Source organism: Nannospalax galili, unplaced genomic scaffold, assembly GCF_000622305.1.
Source record: "Nannospalax galili isolate Female #2095 unplaced genomic scaffold, S.galili_v1.0 scaffold683, whole genome shotgun sequence".
Classification (NCBI taxonomy): Eukaryota; Metazoa; Chordata; class Mammalia; order Rodentia; family Spalacidae; genus Nannospalax; species Nannospalax galili.
In genome coordinates this window covers 1547113-1567108 of record NW_008349093.1, presented here as the reverse complement: position 1 = coordinate 1567108, position 19996 = coordinate 1547113, and positions in this window count along the sequence as shown.

Genomic DNA, 19996 nt, shown 5'->3' with positions numbered 1-19996 from the left:
AACTGGAGAAAGGGCAGCAGTTCTCAGGCCATTTCTCTTGATGTCCACCTTCGTGCTTTCAAAACAAGTTGCAACCTTTCCAGGCATGTGTTTTTCACTCATGTCTACCTTGCTTGGCTGATGCCTTAACTGTGGACTGCTTAGCTTAGCAGATAATCCAAGTGTTGTTTGCATTTTCATCTGGGACCTTCCCAAGAATCAACATGCCTGGCCATGAGCTGGCTCGGCCTGCTTCTGGGAGAAGGACTGAAGCACACATGACGTTATTAATAGCCCAAGCATCCTGGGACCCTTTTTCCCTGAGCTGTTTCCATGTGAGGTTCCATTGGGGTTTTGCTTCTGGTTCTCATGAGTTATTTCTGCCCTCTGCCCTCAGTCACTTTGTAGTAGGTCAGAGGGTGGGGGTGGGGGCAGCCTGGTGGCATGCTCAGTGCTCAGAGAGACAGGAAGGGCTTATGAGGGTGGATGGGGCCTTCCATAGTAAGTCTCCAAGATGTGCTTTGTGGGGCTCTAGGGTTAGAGTCCCTCCAAGAGTCTGAGCAGATTGTAAGTAGGGATATGGAGGTGCACCTTGAAGAAGGCGTGCTTACGGACAAATGTATACCCTCTGTGCAAAGGAGCGGCTAGTCTCCAAAGCTGTAGCCCAGGATTCCCCAAGTGGGCAGCTCAGGCTGTACATGCAGGTTGGGTTCTGTTTAGCTTCTCACCTAGTTCTTTCTGGAACCAAGGTATTCGGTCTTGACAGGAGACTCTATCACCCTGACTGTCACACAGTATCATCCCCAACCTCTGGTACAGCTTCCTAGCTGTGGCTTCCTAGCTGCTACGATTTGAGGAGATTGGTGATCCTTTGCAGAGACAGTGGGCAAAGGAGCACCCATCAAGGGTTTTCTTGCTGCAGAGAGAAGAAGAGTGTAGCTACCTGGCTGTTGGACCTTAAGGGGGAGTGGGTCCAAGAGAGCTGGAACTCAGCATGTCATTTAGGAGAAAAGTCAGCCTTAAAATGAAACTTGGGAGTGACTGATACACTTTGAGTTGATATGGTAATTGTGGGTGAGATCTTTGAGGAATTGAGGAAAAACTCAGTGAAAAAACAACTAAAGATTGGACTCAGAATAGATTCCATCAAGAAGAGAAGGAAGGCGTGAGATTGAATTCAAATTTGCATCTCGTCAACTAGCCTTAAGCTAGCCACAGTGCTTAGAATGTGCTCCACAAAAGCTGTGGAGGGAAGGAAAGGAAAGGGGAAGGGGAAGGGATGAAAGCCCTTAGAATAGGGAGGCAACTAATATTACAAAGTACTTACTCTGTCACACTCTATGCTACCACTTCTAAATGTCCCCACAGGACTGTATGTGAATGTGATTTTTCTTGTATTACTAATGCAGGTCCAGCAGTGTGCAATGCCCTCTGTAGTCCACAGTAGCTCACAGAGGACGAAGCAGGAACCAAAGTTTAACGTCAGCGTTTCATTACAAAAAGTGGATGGACCCCTAAGAAAGAAAGAAAAAGTTTTAGCTAGGCTGGGGACAGGAAGTGGCATTCTGGAGAATGTGCCCAGGTCTCTACAGTATTTCAAACTTAATCCTACAGTTAAAATATTTACTTAGTGTCTGCCTTATGGTGAGAAAAGACAGGTTTTGTGTGTATGAAGGTTTGGAGGTCTAAAATGTATAACTGTGTACGGTTCATTTTAAGACTGCTTTTGGCAGAGAGTAACAGCAAACTCTAACCCTGTGATTTGAAGAAGTAAGAGGTTCATCTTTCTCATAAAACAGCAAAACTGATATGGCAGTTTAATGAGGCCATTGACGACCCAAGACTTTGTATTTCTTACTCTGACATCCTTAGATCCAGGCATTTGCCCTCTTTGTCACAAGTTGGTTGCTGTATGTCCAAGACTGCATCAAAGTTCCAGACAGAAAGGAGAAAATAATGGACAATGTTTTACCCATTTATTTTATTTTATTTTTTTGTCTTTTTGAAACAGGGTCTCCCCATAGCCCCAGCTGCCTGGAACTCGCTATGTAGACCAGGCTGGCCTTTGAACTCACAAAGATCCGCCTGCTTCTGCCTCTCTACCCATTTATTTTGACTGAAAATTTTCCCTCGGGTCTTCAGCCTACTTTGAACTAGCCAGAATGGTGTCTCCTGATTCCTCACCTGCCAGGAAGGCGAGGATTTTCATTTCATTCTCTGTAGTAGAAGAAGACAAGACAGGTGAATTGGAAATGATGCTTATCAACTTTATGGAAACTGCCATCATGAATTTAGGAAAAGTGTGGGTGTTTCATTCGTCAGGAGATATGAAGATGTGGCGTTGGAGATGGGGTTTGTAGATGTGAACTGAAGTGTGAGAGCCTTTTTGTCTGTGGGTTTGGTTTAAACTAATTTCAAAAGGCCAGGCCCTAGAAGCTATAGAAAGCTATTAGTTCTTTCAGCAGCCCTGAGTGTGATATTGACTAATAGGTTAAGCATATCCCCAGAAAGGCCTACTCTTAAATTTCAGGAAGATAATATTGGTAACTACGCTTTATTGATTTCTTACAAACTTTCTCTCTCCTATCTAGTTGTCATCTGTTCATCCATCCATTCACTCACCATCCATCCATCCATCTAGGTAGCCAGCCAACCCATCACCCATCTCCTTACCTACCCATTCATCTGTCTATGGATCCATTCATTCATCCCTCTGTCCATCCATCATCCATCTATCTGTCCATCTTCCCATCTAACATCCATCTGTCCAACCATCCACTCATTAAGCATTTTTAATCTATGTTCCAGAAATACCATGTATATGCTAAGCTTGTTTTCCTCTTTTTCTTTTCTCTAGACTGGGCTGAGACCTTTTCCAAACATGGGAGCCTAAGGATGAAGAGTTATCTAAAACAGTTGCTATTTCAGTCCAGAACTTGAAGTTAAAAATGTTCAAATGGAAAAAAAAAGTTTAAAAATATAGATGTGTATTTTTCTAAAACCCCATTAAGCTGTCAAGGGCTCTCACTGTGCATTTCCTTTCCCATCGTTGCTAATCGGCAAGGTATGTGTGTGCCCTAAACAGAAGAGTAGTCAGTCTCTTCCTCCTCTTCCCTCATCCTTCATCTCCTTTTCTTTTCCCCCTTCTTCTTCTGTTGTCGGTACTTGAGTTATTCCAAAGCTTTGGGGACCCAGGAGCCAGGCTTCCACTCCCTGAGGAGATTCCTGGATGGCACAGCATCCCTGCTTCTGCTGAGAGGCTGGGACAATCACACCACCCTCCATGGTGTGTTTAGACTACCTAAGCTCAAATCCTGGCTGTGTTATTTGCCAGATGTATCACTTCGAATGCTTTATTGCTTTGGGTCTTGGCTTCTTCTTGTATAGAGTGACGAATGGCATTCCTGCATATTCCTGTCACTGTGCGTTGAGATAATATATAAGGCAGCAAGCCAGCCTTGAACTTGTGTTGGTCACTAAGATTACTCTTGTGACTTAACATTGCTGTGGTCATACTGCTTTGCACTCTGTTCCCCAAATTCAGTGTCATCAGAAAACCAGAAAATAGACCTTGAGATTTCCTGATCCAATCACATAATTTTAAGGTAATTTTAAGATGAGAGAATGAGATGGGAGAGACTTTGTTGAGGCTTCCTAGGAAGGCAGAGCCAGAACATGGCTTCAACACCCTGGCCTCTCTTCTCTTCACAGACTACCAAACACTTGTGGCCAAAGTATTTAAAATGGTTTTGTTTATAATATTAGATCCCTTAAATCTGCTCTACCATCATGGTCTGTGTTGTCTTGCTAATGTCTAGAGAATAGGAAACACACACATAAATTCTTTCCTCATTGCCCAGCACAGCAGCACTTCAAACAGAAGCCTGGAGAGCTGCTTGGAAAGAGGTTCCAGAGAAGATTTCATGGGGTAGACAAGGCAATGAGTCTGGGCGCTTGATTCAGATTCAAGGTAGTGTCTTAGACTCTTCCTTTGACTAAATGGGATATTGTTTCAAAGGGAGCATTTATCAGGCACCCTTTGGCTGTGAGCCAAGTACTCAGGAGGCTGAGGCAGTGGATCTTAAGTTAGAGGCAGCTAGGACTACATAGTGAGTTATGAAAGACCCTGTCTCAACAAACAACCAAAACAACAATAGCAAAGGAAGCATCCACAAGATATTTTAAGACAAATCAGAATAGACAGAGCATTTTCTACCCTTAATATGAAAGGATTCTGATTTTACATGCCTCATTTCCACCCAATAGGTAAGCAGGGAACCCTCTGGGGAATTCCTACACATTGTGATGGGGTGATTTAGGAGTCATCCTTCCAAAATGAGGTTCAATGTTCCCCAAACATCTTAGTAGCTCATGGCCTTGCCTCTGGTCTCTTCATCGCATCAGCTGTTTAAAAGCCAGTTGACTAATTTTTAGGTGCCTAGTAGGCTACCTGTGCCACAAAGGATTCTGTCAAGATGCCAACTTTGAAGAGAGTTGCAATTTAGTCAAATATGTACATGACTGCAGCTATAAATCATAGCCCAACATAATTCATATGAATTATAGTTCTAGGCTGATGCAACAGGGCCACTGGACTGGGAGTCTAGGGCCACACACATCTCACTGTTACCTGGCTAACCTTTGTCCTTTCTAAGCCTCAGTCTCCAAATCTGTCAAGTGAATAATTGGCCTGGACCCTTAACTCTCTGTGTTTACTGTTGTGAATTCCTTTCCCCATAAAATCTGCTTTAACCTCCCTATTGCATGGCTTTCAACAACAACACCTCAAGCTCACAGCTAAGACTGGGCTTGTCCTAGAAGACATAACTACAAGATTGGAGGCAGAACACGCAGTGAGGCCAGACATGGTGCTGTGCCCTCTCCAAGCTTCGTGCATTCACAGTGAGGGTGGAACAGAGAAAGGGATGCTGGGAGAGGACAATGAAGGAGTGGAGACCAGACCACAGGACCTGGAGAGCTCAGGACAGGGCCATCTGCTGAGGTAGAGCACAGTCCAAGTCCCTGGGTCAGATGTGAGAACAAAAGCACTTTTATTTGGTGGAAAGCATCCTCAGATAAATAATCTGAGCTAGGAAATTCCTGTCATCCTCCCTCATTTATTTTATATGACACAAGGGCTCAGAAAAATTCTTGTACTTTACTGTGAAACATTGGAATAAAGGAGAGCTTGTATATAGCCGTGGTGGCAATTTCAGTTCAGCCTTCCTGGCTGCTGCTCTCATGAGATTCCTGAACCACATCCCTTATTAATGCCCAACTGCTGGCAGTCCCATCAAGCCAGCCTCTGCGCTGCCCTTCAGGCTCAAGCCTGCCTGCATAAATGCTCTATTGAAATAGAAAGATCCTTTCTTAACAACAGAAACCCCACTTATCAGTTAGGAGGCTTTAGGCTATAAATCCCAGAATACCCTACCAGGAATGCATTAAAACACAAGTAAATACTATCATGCTTAGTAATGAGTCTAGAAGCAGACAGTGGTTATGATTGTTTAGTGGCCCAATGATTTCAGGGGGGCATGGGCTTTTTCCTGTCCTTCCTACCCGTCTGTCATCACAAGGTCACAAGACAGCAGCCACAGTTCCAAGAAGCAAGTCCTTAAAAAATATTACAAAAGTGGGATTGGGTTGACAGCAAAGGTCATTGTAGTAGTTACTTCTCTTGTTGCTGTGACAAATACCTGACAAGAAGCAACTTGAGGAAAGAAGGGCTTGTTTTGGCTCACAGTTTGAGAACACAGTCCATCAGGGCAGGAAGTGATGGCAGAAGGAGCTTGAGGCTGCTTGTCATGTTATATCTGCCCTCAGAAAACAAAGTGATGAACGCTTGTGCTCAGCCAGCCTTCTCCTTTTCATGTAGTCCCTACCCCCCACACATGGAGGGATGCAGTCCACATTCAGAGTGGGTCTTCCCACCTCAGTTAACCCAATCTATATAATTCTTCCCAGGTACAACCTCTAGGTGATTCTAGATTCGGTCAATTTGACTGTTAATGTTAACCATCACAGTCGTATTACTTCACATCTCTTACTGATCAAGAAAGAAGGTCTTTCTCAAACAGGATTCCTTCATATTTCGTCAGTAAGAACTGGATCAGATGTGAACTACAGACCTATCATTGACAAAAACAAAACTCTCATTGACATAAACTCTTCATACTATTCATCCTCAGTGGGAGTGACAATCCTGTAGGAAGTAGAAATTGGCTCTTGAGAGACAAAAGTGTGTGGTTTGTGTGTACAATACATGTATAAACACATGTATTACATAAACATATTGTATGCCCATATGACACTTTCATGGAAGGAGGCAATTAAGAAACAAGGTATCTAAAAGGCTTGCCAGAAGGAGACCCTTCGACCAGTCACAAGTCATTACTGGTTCCTGGGGACATCTCTTTTGGCCAAGAAGGATAAGGAATGGTGACCAAATAAGTGTCAACAGTATCTGCCCTAGGAAGAGCCATGCTCTATGAGGTGAAAACATGGTGAATGGTTGTGACTTGCATGCTGGATTGAAAGGTGGGATCACTTACCTGCTCTCAAAGGTGGCCAGGGCTGATAACTGCATAGGTGAATTGCTTGCAAGCTGAGGGCCAGAACTGAGTTTCTGGGGAACAAAAATGGAAATTAACAAAGTACCCGGGATTAATAATTGAGACATTTAAAGGAGATTTTTATGTAGGCAGGCTGTGTGGTGAATGACTATGTTAAATGAAATTATATTTTACCCTTTATTTGGAGATCCGACATAGTGAGTAAAGCCTGAGTAAAGCTCTACTCCAGGGAGCTCAGACTGCTGAACAGTGAAGAAGTTGAAGGGACCAATTTTTATGAGCAGATGACTGACTCCTGCCAATGTGTAGAAAATATTGGAACAAGAGAGGTGGCTTGCCTTATTCCATCTCCCAGTTCATCTTAAATTCTCTTCTTTTTCCTCTGATGATTAGATTCTTCTCTACACTTTTCTGGGCCTTCCAGTTTCTATTCTTACCTTGAGAAAACCAATACTCTCACCTCAGTAAAAGCTCTGGCTTTTGCTCAGCACTCTTTGATGGGTATAGGTGAGCTGAGGAAGAGGACCTGGTGGTCTGGAGTCACCATGGACTATCTCATGATTCTACATCCAAGCTACACCCTCCATTTAGAGTATTCTTGTCTTACAGACTCTGCCTGCTGCCTAGATGTTTGCTTTGATGGCCTCCTTGAGGAAGTAGGGACAAACAATGTCACACACATCGCAGGAACTTAATTCCTAAAAGAACGCAAAGGAACAATGTTCTCTTCTAGGACTAGAAACACGGAGGATCTAAACTGGTCCTTCCTGGTATGTGTTGGGTTCTAGTGTCCCCTCTCTTTGACTGAGTCTCTACTGTTCACTGATGACTACTCCACTAACTTCATTAAAAACAAAAAGTAGTTATCTCCAATGAGCAATGTAACTGATGTTCGCTCCCTTCTTTACACTTTTCTATAGATCACTGGATGTATACCACTCTGGGAATTTTAAATTCGATATTGCTGCCCAGATCAGTTAGATCAGAATCTCTCCAGATGTAACCCAGATTTTGGAATTTTATAAAATCCCCAAGTGATTATTGATTATTATGTGATACTAAGAAATTCGTGTGTGTGTGTGTGTGTGTGTATGTGTGTATGTGTGTGTATGTGTGTATATTCTTCTTATAGTAAGAGTATACTTTGCTTTTAAATTGTTAAAAGGAAGTAAAGCAACTATCATTTTGGAAAGAAGCTAATCCCATTTCTGCTCAATTCTTTGTATAAAAATGGATTTTTATTTTGCTTTTAAAATTTAGGGCCAGTGAGGTGACTCAGTAGGTAAAGGCATTTCCTGCCAAGCTTAGCAACCTGAGTTCAATTCCTAGGAATGAAAGGGAAGGACATATTGGAAGGGGAGGACCGACTCTCACAGGTTGTCCCTCTGGCCTTCACATGCACACCATTGCATGTGCATCCATACATATACCTACACCCACATATGTAAATAAATAAATGTAAAAAAAATTAAATTTATTGTAAAGGAAAACAGAATAAATGTGATGGGAATGATCACATTTTCAGTGTTGAACCGAATGGGAAATCAAGTAAGAAGTTTTAAAAAGATAACCTCAGGCAGACATAATCATTTATTTAAATGAAGAGAAAAATAAGGAAAAGACATTTGAAGTGAGTAGTGTGTCAGCTCAGCATAGTTTCTGGTGAGCTCCGGCATGTATCCTTGCCATGTGCTGATCTTTAAATAGGACTTTTATTTCTGTACCACCCCAGATGATAGTTGTCTCTGGTGGAAGCTGAGATTTTGTAACTGCATGTTTTGTACCAGATGTGATTGTAAAAGTAGTAGGTGCTTCAACTGAGGTTACCCAGAGAAGAAAATAGAAGGCAAAGGGTAAAGACGCAAGACTGAAAATAGACTTCCATGCCGTCCTGCTCTTCTGACCCCTTCCTGGTCCATGAAGCAACTGTGGAGATCGGGCCCTGAGGAAGAACTAGCCAAAAGCTTTACACTAATTTGCTAAGAGCAGGCTCAGAAATGACCTCTTGCCTGAGGACTAGCATTCCAGATATGGAGGCAGACAGGCCCTGAGGCTTGACTTCAGGCAGTATTGGCAAAGTCCTGAGGCTGTGGCCTCTGAAAGAGTAGGTGGATGATTCCAGGGGGACCTGTAATTGAGCTTTTAGCCTTTGGCCAGATTCATGACAACTATGTGTTGGTGACCACAGTGGCTGCTGTAACTAGCACTTATTTTTGTAAACTTTGGCTCTATGTGTGTATGGGGGAGGTACAAGTGTATATACATATGCATGTATATGTGTGGTGTGTGTGTGCATATATGTGTACATGGGTGCATGTACATGTGAATGCACATGTAAAGGTCAGAGATCAATGCCCAGTGCATTCCTCAACCACTCTCTACCTTAATTTTTGAGACAGGGTCTCTCACGGAGCCTGAACCTCACCATGTCACCTACACTGGCTGAGTAGCTGGTTCCTGGGATCCACCTGTCTCTTCCCAACCCCCTCCAAGTGCTGGAGTTGGCTGCAGACATGTGTGGTTGCCCCCAGATTTTACATGGATTCTGGGGATCTGAACTCACATTCCCATGCTTGCACAAGCATCTTACCCATCAAACCATCTCTCAGCCCCTAAATATTGGCTTTTAATGTTCTTATGGGCAGGTGTCTTAGTAAAAACATTTACCTAAAATTTCTTGTAAGGATAGTGGAGGTTAAAACAGTCTTATTTCCAAGCCCCATCTGGGCCCAGTGTTTCTATATCATGTGCAGAGTAGACTAACTCGTGTTCTAGAGCCTCATATGTAATTATATGGTTGCCTGATGGCACAGTCCTTGTTTCCTTACTGGTAACATCATCCTTTGTATTCATGTAAAGTAGCAAAGACTTTTGCTGTCAATGTGCTTCAATATATATTGATGAATCCATATTTTTCTTCCTTAAAATTATCCTCAAATATTTGTGTAAGAATGCTATTTCTTAAGTAGTTCATAAAGGCTTCAGAGAAGGGGCCATACTATTGGTGTTTCTCCTCAAGAAATCTCTCTAATATGGGGCTGGGAAGTAGCTTAGTTCATGCCTTGAAGCATGAAGATCTGAGTTTAAGTCTTGGAACTCACATAAAACAAAAGCTGGCCATGGTAGTATGTGTTTGTAATCCCAGGGCTGAGGAGGCAAAGATGAGTGGACTCCTGGGATTAATTGGCCAGTCAGCCTAGCCTACTTGGTGAATTCCAGGCTAATGAGAGACCTTGTCTAAAAAACAAACAAACAAACAACCAGAAACAAACCACCAACAAGGTAGATGGAGGACTTATTGTTGAGGTCATCCCCTGGCTGCCACATGTAAATGCACATAAAATTAGTCTCTAGTGTGATGGACTGCACTCTATCAGTGCCCACTGAGTGCATGACTACCAACCAGTGAGATCGCCAGATCACCAACCTTTTGGTTCTCTGTTCATAGTACTGAAAGTCAAAACCTGGAGTGGAGAGTATAGTCAGAGCCAAAGGACCTTGAGAGTACAGCTGGGATTTGATCTAGCCCAGTGCCCTCATTTTGTAGAAATGGAGATTAAAAAAGAAGTAGAGATCTAGAGAAGTTAAGTAACTTGTTAGTAGGTATAATCTAAGAAAGAAAAATTGAAATAAGTGTGTCACTAAGCTCCTGCCAGCTACTGTACCATACCCTGGAGAGGCAGAGGCCTGGCATCAACATTAATAAGGCTGAGATTATTAAACTTCATGGCAAAGGAAAATAGGTACCTGTACATTAACTAAGGAAGGGCCCGTGGATTCCTCTGTAACAATTAGGACATTGATCACAAAGGAGTGTAGAACTGTCATAGTTCTGCTAAAAATAAAAAGACCAACTGACTTAGCTGCTGGAATGATTGCTGCCATCTCTCCCCAATGCCAGCTGCCTTCCCAAATAATCCAGGCAGCATTCTTGGGGATCCTTAATTCTTGGCCCAACAAGAGCTTCCAGGAACCCAATGAAAGTAAGTAAGTCTATGTGGCTGCCTCACCTCCCTGGAGGAAAAGCCTGTAACTTAACCCTGTCATCGTTGCACAAATCTGCTCAGAGACCTTGTTGGTGCCTCTTAGAGGAAACTGGGCAGCAAATTGAGCACAACCTCCTAAAAAGTCTGTGTCTGTGGTGCCATGTGAAGTCCAACTCCCTCCAGGGGCTCCTCAGGAAGAGGCCACCATGCCCCACCACTACAACACCCTTCCTCTCCTGCTCCTTCAGCCCAAGCTCATTTGCTACCCAGCAGCTTGGACTTTCTGCTCCCCTGAGGCCCTTGTTTTAGAGCTCCCTTCTACTTCCTTGTGCCACGAGAGCCCATGAGCTTTGGCGTCTTCCTTCCAGGCCGCCCTTCAGCCCACCTTGTCAATCTGAAGCATCACTGGGTGGGGGGTTCAGTTATAGTTTCACTTCCTACTCACTGGGTGACTATAAGTCAAATGCATTTCCTTTCCTTCTTAAACCACTTTTATTATGATAGAACTTAGTATTAATTACTTATTTTAATGTCTATGAGTGTTTTGCTTGCATGTGTGTAAGTGCACCCATGGTGTACAATGCCCACGGAACCCCAAAAGAGGCATTCGATCCCTTGGAACTGGAGTTAGAGACAGTTGTTAGCTGCCATGTGGGTGCAAGGAACCAAATCCAGGTCCTCCGTAAGAGTAGCCAGTACACTTAACTGCTGAGCCAGTTTTCTAAATAAATAAATAAATAAATAAATAAATAAATAAATAAATGGACAAGATAGGATCTCTTGAAACCCAGGCTGGCTTCAAACGCCCCATATAGCTGAAGACAAATTTGAATTTCTGAGCTTCCTTGCTTCCACCTCTTCAGTGCCAGGACCATAAGTGTGCACTGCCACACACAGTTTTATGTAGTGATGATCAAGAGTGAACTCAGAGCTCTGACCATGTTAGGCAAGCACTCTACCAACTGAGCTACATTCCCTGCCCTAGAACTTACATTTTAAAAATGCATCCATTTGAAGTATTTTATTCAATGACTTTTGATGAATATATGTACACCCGTGTAAACACCACCCCATCAAGAGCTAGAGGCTTTCTATCCAGGTGTAGTGATGTACTTCTGTAATCCCAGAATTTGGCAGGCTGAGGCAGGAGGTTCATAAGTTCAAGGTCAGCCCAGAAACAGTGAAACCCTACCTTAAAAAACAGAGATCTTCTATCAACTCACATAGTCCCTTACACCAGCATCCCAGGAAACAGGCAATCTGCTTTCATTATTAGTTTTACCCATTGTAGAATTCCATATACAGTGAATCCTAGTACATTCTCTTTTGTATCCAGCTTCTTTCTCTGAGCCAGTCTTTGAGATTCATATGTGTTGTTACCTGTAACAGTAATCTATGGGTTTTGTTTTGTCATTATTATTTTGCTATTGTATTGTCTATGTCATTTTGTCATATGTCATATTTGTCATTTTGATTGATTTATCTGTTCACTGATATTTTTCTAATTTGAGTCCATTACATGGGAATGTGTGATAAGCATATGTTTACATGTGTTTATGTGAGCAAAGGTTGTCACTTCTCTTGGATAAATACCTAGGAGAGGATTTCCTGAGCCATATGTGAAGTCTCCGTTGAAGTTTGGTTTTTGGTCTTTTTGAGACAGGGTCTCCCTGTAGCCCCAGCTGTCCTGGAACTCACTATGTAGACCAGGCTGGCCTTGAACTCACAGAGGTCCACCTGCCTCTGTCTCCCAAGTGCTGGAAGCCTGCCAGAATCCTCCAAAGGGATTGTACTACCTCACATTCCCCTAGTTCTGTCTTTCTAACCTTGTCTGAGGTTTAGGAAGGTTGTGGTGGCTCACTGTGGATCTAATTTGAATTTCTATAATGACTAATAGTGATAATCTTTTCATGGACTTATTCAGTCATGTATATACTGTATCAAGGATGCTACTTTTTAACTTTGTTTAGTCTCTCCTTGTTTGTAACAGTAATTAATTTTTTAACCTTCCTCAAATGGGTATTTAATATGAAAATATTTTGTGTGTGGGAGGAGTGTGTGTGTGGTACATGCATGTGAGTTTGTACATGCATGCACATCCAATGCAGAGGACAGATGAGAACACTGTGTGTCTTCCTCTGTCACTCTGCCTTATTGCCTTGAGTCAGGGTCTCTCACTGAACCAGAATCTTGTCTTTTCTGGCTAGATTGACTGGCCAGTGTACTCTCAGAATATACGTGTCTCCACTCCACAATGCTGGAATTATAGGAACATGCAGCCATACCTGGTTTCTTCTGTGAGTGCTCAGGATTCAAATTCAGGTCCTCTTGCAAGTACTCTTACCCACTGAGCCATCTCCCCAGCCTCCCAAAATAATTTTTTAAACTCTGAGGATCAGCATAATATTGGAAGGCTCTCTTTCTCCAAAGTAAAGAATTTCTTCTATTAGGCAACAGGCCTTGAGAAAATGCTCAGACTTAGTCGTCCTCACCAGTTCCATGAAAGTCTCTAGTTCTTTCTCACCTCATTCTGTTTAATTCTTTCCAATAGCAACATTTCCATTCTACCTTGATTTTTAAAAGTCTGTCCACAGAGGCATCTTCTATGTGATCGGGTGTTCAAATTTATGTATGCTTAAGTCCTACCATGTAGACTTCCACGTCTTACCATAGATTTTCCCCTGCAGAGCCCATCTAGCTCTTTGAACACAGCTTCTCACTTGCCGCATGTTGGAGGATGTGAGGGCTAATCTTTAACTTGGCAGGATTAAGAATCACCTAGAATACATAGCTCTGGGTGTGTTTGTGAGGATATTTCTAGAAACGTTTAACTAAAGAGATGCTGATCCACCCTGATGTGGTCAGCATCATCCCATGGGCTAGGGTCCTGAACTGAAGAAAAAGGAGAGTGTGAGCTGAGTACCAGGATTCACGGCTCTGCTCCTGATTGTGGATGAATTATGACCATCCATCCAACATTCCTTCTGACACAGCTAGAGCCAATTTCACTGCCACATCTTCCCAGCCCTGATGGACTATACTCTCAAAGTGGGAGCCAAAATAAACCCTTGCTTCATTATCCCATTTTCAGGTCCTTGTCCTACATTTATAGCTGCTAAAAGGCAGAGCTGAGGATAGAGTTCCAGAGCTACTGTCCCATGGGCCACACTGACATTTATTCATTCATTCCTCTACCAGACACTGACCAGCTTAGGGATCATGCCATGGGTCTAAAGATAGATATAGATACACACAGATGCCACCTCAAGTTCACTCACAGACTAGTGAAACACTGCATGAGCAACACAAATGCTACTGCAGATACCTCACCAAGTCATCCATGAAGCCCTTGATCTGTCAGCTCTGTGAGTTTGCCCATCTGTGTCTAATCTGTCTCATTCCATCATCTTTCGCCATGCTCTAAGATGCTGATGTCTGCATTTGTGACCTCTTCTGACGTGTTTCGTCTTATCCTGGACATGGCTGCCCTCCAGCTCCATTCTGAATTTGCCACATGCCTTGTCAGGATGAGTGGGTTAGAGAAGGATGCTGAGACAAGCCTCATGAGTCATTTTCCCCAGCTTCTTCAGCTCTGCCTCTGCCACCAACTAGTCCTTAGGCCAGTCCTTAAAGTGAGGGGAACTTGCCTTTGGTTCACTATAAAAGAAATTATAAGATTAGATGTCTTCTGAGGTGTCTTTATGATGTTCTCTGAATCACTAATATGCTGTCAGGATAGAAGGGGATGGGAAGAGGTTGAGAATGTGTCACCACTCAGGACTTTTCACAAAACTCAGCTTTTCTTTCCTCCTTTAGCCTCAGCCTCCCACCTCAAAGACTCTCCAGTTGCTTCTTTCTAGCCTCCTCAACCCATGTGTTTAGGCCTTGGATCCCCCGGAGGTCACAGCCCCCAGACTTCTGAACCTAATTGGTTTTAAAAGGCTGATTCACTCACACCTGGGTCCAAAAGTCAGAGGAACTCTATGCTCCTGATGCCCAGCCAGGTTCATAGCCACCTGGGCCAACTGGCTGCTTCTTTGCTGTGGAGGCCAAGGCTTCCTCCTGCCAGCAGATGATCACAGACCACAGGAGGGAGGCTGGCTCTTTGTGAGACTAAGAATCTACGAAATGGGTGCAGTGAGTACTTTGACTTTCAACAGTTCTCTCAGGTAGGCTCATGGCTCTTCTCTTTCCCCAAATTAGCCACAGGGGAAAAGTCAGAGCTTGTGCCAGGCTGTTAGCCCAACACCTTCCCCTGAGGGAACCAAGATGACATTAGCTAAGGACACAAGCTGGCAAGGGGAAGGGAGATATCTCAGGTGACTGAGCGCTCAGCGGGTCTGGCGCTAGTTGGACTCTTGCTCACTCACTGGTATCCTCAGACACCCAGGGTCTGAGGTGCACACACCTTTATCCCTGAGTCACAGTCTTTGAGTAACCCTCTCATACCTAGCATAGACAGCACCGGCAAAGCATTTTGTTCCCTTCCCTAGCAGACCCCAAGGGGCTTGAGCTGAGATCTTGGTTGGATACCAGCTGTTGTCTCTGGAAGGTGGCATCATAAACGCTTTTGCTTGAGCCCTAGACTTTGTTTTCATTCTGCTCTTGTCAACGCCTTTTCTGTCAGTGGAAGGGGGCATGGATGAAGTCACAGGTGTCTCCCAGAAACCCAGGTTCCCTGTCAGTCTCATGGGTAACCTTCCCAGGAGGATCCAGTGCTCACCTCTGTGGGGCTCTTACACATTTATTATGTACTGGCTGTGCCCAACACTTGGCAATGACTCTAAGAACATAAAAACAATTTCTCTCAATACTTACAGAATGTATTTCCTGTGTGTCAGGAATGTATTTGTGAGTGAGTCTGCCTTCTGAGAGCTTACATTCTAGCAGATAGTGAAGAACAGGAAAAGGGTATGAAAATACGCATACACAAAAAGCGTAAGTTCCTGATCCTGAAGGCTTTGGAATCTAGGAGGGAGAGTGAACAGGATGTGTCTCCAAAGAAACAGAACCAACACAGAGAAGTGATATAATGCATGTATACACTCATGTATAATGGCATATAATGTTTTATGTTTTATGTATACATATATTATGACAGAATAAAGCACAATTGATGTTTTACATATATAATATGTACATAGAAAGAAAGGGGGTGTGGAAAAATGGCTCGGTTGCTAAGGCAAGCATGAGGACTTGAGTTTATATCCCAGTACGCTTGTGAAAAGCCCAGTATGGTAGTACCATAGCCTTAACTCCAGCACTGGAGCTTGCATAGGGGGAGATGTGAAAATCACTGGAGCTCATTAATCAGAGCTCAAATCAATGAACTCTTGGGATCATCCTGTCTCCCCCTGTCCCAGCCCCAGGGCTAGAGTTACATGTACAAGTGTGTACACTCACACAAGCACATACATAGAACAGTACACACATAAACTTAGAGGGGGAGGACGAGAGAAAAGGAGAGAAAGAAGCAGATAGACATATGAAGAAAGAGAGAGGAGAGTTCTTTCAAAGTGTGGAGGCTAAGTCTTATCATCTGCAGTCTGTGAGCTGCAGGCCTGGGAAAGCTGGTATTATAATTTAGTCTGAGGCACTCTGGGGTCTGAGGGGAAGAGAAGCCGCATGTCTCAGCCTAAGACAGGGCAGAAGCTGCTCTTCCTCTACTTTTCTTTTCTAGTCGCATTGGACGATGCCCACGACACTGGTGAGGGCTGATCCAAATTCTCATCTCTTCCAGAAGTATCTCGTGGGAACACCCGGAAACACTGTTTTATTGTAAGGTCTTATTTATCCCTTAGCCCAGTCAAATCGACAGTAAGGCTTAACCATCAGAGTGATCAAAATGGTGAATTAACAATATTTTATCTAAAACAATGGCCAGTGTTGCCAGCCAGTCAGCCAGCCCTCTGTTGTTGGGAAAACCAATGTTCTTGCTTCAGTCTAGATAAGGCTTTGTGGTAGAGAGAGCTTTGGTGCTCTGGGCTCCAGGCAGACCTCCAAAATGTGAATCACATGCTGGCCCAAGGCTTGAACAAGTTCTTTAACCATTTTTATTCTTCATTTGCCACAGGGTTTTCCTTACTTCTTTCACCCAGTGGAAGAACAGACAAGTTAATATACATGAAAACAGCTGCCAAACTACAAATAACACCAAGAAGTAGTTATTACTCTTGAGACAAAAAGTATTTCAAAACATAAATGTTTGGGGTGTGATGATAGCTCTCTGCATTCCCAAGGACCAGAGAATCCAGTCAGTGACAAATGAAGTCAAGTGCATTCACATCAAAATTATTGAGCCAGTGTCCAATTATGGCAGTTTTCCTGCCATAGCCTTTATCTACATCAAGGTTAATTTTAAGGGGTGTTTTCCATCACTTACATGGAGGAAAAGGAGGTGATTGCCAAGCTGCTTACTGAGGTTGAAATCCACAATGAGAATATGATCGCTTCTTAAGTTAGATGGGGCTTGCCACCTGTGGAATGAAAATGTACCACCTCAGTGAGAATGAATTCATAGAGTTGGGCACAAGTTCTGAATGCTGACTTATTCATTTGGCATGCATGTCCTTGGCTCTAGGCTCTGAGAACACAGGACAGTCAAGACCAGCAGGAGTGCTGTGCTTGTAGAGACATCAAGCCAGCAAAAGAAGGAGTAAGTGCCAGGATAAGGGGTAGTGAATGGACCATGGATGCACTAAGAAGGGCCTCCACCCAGATGTGGGAGCAGGAATGGAATCCCAGAAATGCCTCCAGGAAGAAGTGCGGTTCAAGGTAGAAGCTTTGGGGTGGATTGAAGTCAACTGTGGAAATGGTTGGTGAGTGGTCAGCAGAGGTTCTGGGCAGAGGGGACAGTTTATGGAAAAGTATTGAGTTGAGATGGCACTGAAAGACATCTGGGGTCTGGAGGATGGAGGGCAAAGACAGTGTGTCCAGAGCTGGGGCTGCAGCACCAGCAGTATGGTCCTGAAGGAGCCAATGCTCATGTAAGTAATGTAGACTTCCTCTCAGACCCTACAACCTAGTTTTCCAAGGACAGTTATGGTTTGTGTTTTGTCTCAGTGTAATGATTAAAAGCATTGTCTCCTTTCACTCTTCAAAACCTCCTGGATTAGATGATAGATTATATGGTCACCTGTCATTAGGATTTCTAGAAGAGGTAGCTAAGCAAGACAGGGGCTGTGACGGTAGGGAGAGAACTTCAGCCTGTCTGTGGGATGTGACTGCATGTGAACAGACAGCCATGTCTCACAACAAGAACAGGATTATTTCTGTCTTTAAGATAACTATGACTTAAAAAAAAAACCAAAAGAAATAATTTACTTCTTGGTCTCGTAGATTCTTTGTGACCAGTAGCTGTTCTACCAGTCACCTAATAAAGTTTGAAGACAGAATATTCAGGGTTGAATATTTCAGATGGAACCCTCTGAAGGTTATAGGATCAGGTATAAATGATCCAGAGCAGAGGTCAAAAACACTTGCTTTCAAAGAAAGAGCTAAAAGGAGGTAAGAATCTTCTTTTAGCCCAAGTTGTGGACAGATAGGTAATTAAAATCCTATAGCCCAGTTAAGGGTTCTCAACCCCACCCCTTGCCATCTGAGAGAGTGGTGACTAGAGTTCTGGGGACACTCAGGCCTGTTCCTTTGCCTCCTCATCTTGGTGCTCAGTTGCCCTGGGAATCAAGGGTGTCCTGGGAGCTCAGCTCCCTGAACCCTGCTCCCAGCAGAGGAGGCCTGTTATCAGAGATAATGAGTTACTCATGATTTAAGTGCTGTTTCCAGCCTGGAGTTGGCATTTCTGCTTGGATTCTGCCTCTCCCACGGTAATTAACTAATTAACTATCAACAAAGTGGTGATGCAGTTATGATACAGTAAGCCAGGCTCCTTATCCTCCCACCCAAAGAACCCCCTGAACTCTTGGAATGCAGAGTCCAGCCTGTGTCAAACAGGATTTCCTGGAAATCAGGATGGTCATTCAACTGTTTAAGGCCTTTGCCCCACCCCCACTCATTGGTCCCAGAGGCCAGGCTGGGGTCATGGTTGGCTCTGAATGTGAACATGGACTGTGCAAGAAGCCCACTTAGTGATGATCAGTCTGTGTTCTTACCATGTACCCAGAGCTGTGGTTAGGAGGTCATGGAAGCTCTCTGAACCTGTTTCCTATCAGAAAAACAGATCTTCCCAATGTGGCTATATCAGTGGCCATAGAGTGCTCTGTGAAACTGGACAACTCGTCTACACACAGAAACACATACTGAGGCCCAGAGTGTTATGGCACTTGACTGGGACCATCAGCAGGCATATGGAGCTGGGATCAGAATCCAGGCTCCCTAACTATAGTCTTGCCCTCTGTGGTTCACGAAGAAGCCACCCTGGGCTTGCTGATGCTCTCCCAACAGACAGAGGATCCAGCTAGTCTCCACTGTCTCTGCCATGGCTTCTGTAGACAGAGGCCCAAGAACTCTTAGGAGCTGAGAGCTGGAGTCTGGGAAACTTCAGAAGGCATCCCTGGAAGATGCTCAGCCTGTGAGTCCTTAGTGCTGAGCCCTAGAGGCCAAAGGCATTCATCCCGGAGTGCCACCTGGGCAGCAATGGGGTGCCAACTGGCCCCCTTTGTTTAATCATGTGCCTTATCAGCTATGCCTCACACCCCTGAGATGCCTGGCAGGGAGGCTGTATAAAAGCTCTTCCATTCCACACCCTTGCAACTCTTGTCCTGGAAACTTGAGACAGAATCCTTATGAAGCAGCCTTCATCAGGATTGGCCTCACAGTTTCTTACATGGTGATACACCCCCACTCTGCTGTGATGTCCCACCAGGGCAAGCCCCAAGTCATAGTCACCCCTGGTTCCCCAAACCCTTATCACAGGACCTCATCTGAGCAACTTCTTGATCACATCTATGTTGTCAATCACAGATTGTTTGCACTGCCTCTATCCAAATCCTGTCAGAGTAGTTTCTAAACATGTTAACCTCACTATTATGGTATGCAAATGCTATTTGATTCTCTGAATTTCTACTTGGCATTATTTTATCTATTACACACTATAATGCATAGTCTACATACTTATCATTGTTATTAATAATAGCTAAGCTGGATTCCAGTGTCCCAGTGTGCCATGCTTTGTTTAAGCATCCCCTAATTGTTGAGCAGTTGGGTGGCCTCCAGTATCTGAACACTATAAATAGTGCTGTGAGGCCACCTGGCTTTTCTCCCCTTCACCTGGAAAGGCCTATTCACACAGCTTCTCTGGGCTGGAGGTAGCAGAGGCTAATGCCTGCTGCTTTGTCACGGAAAGGTCAGTATCTCAGACTATTATGGAGGGCTTCTTATCAAGCTGTTAGTGTCCCAGCAGTGAGGGAAGGCCTGGCTGGCTGAAGCCTCTGAGTTCTGACTTGGCAGAGCTCCTGCAGCAAGCTGTTGTCTCTCAACCTGGCTTCTCAGGTGTGGTGG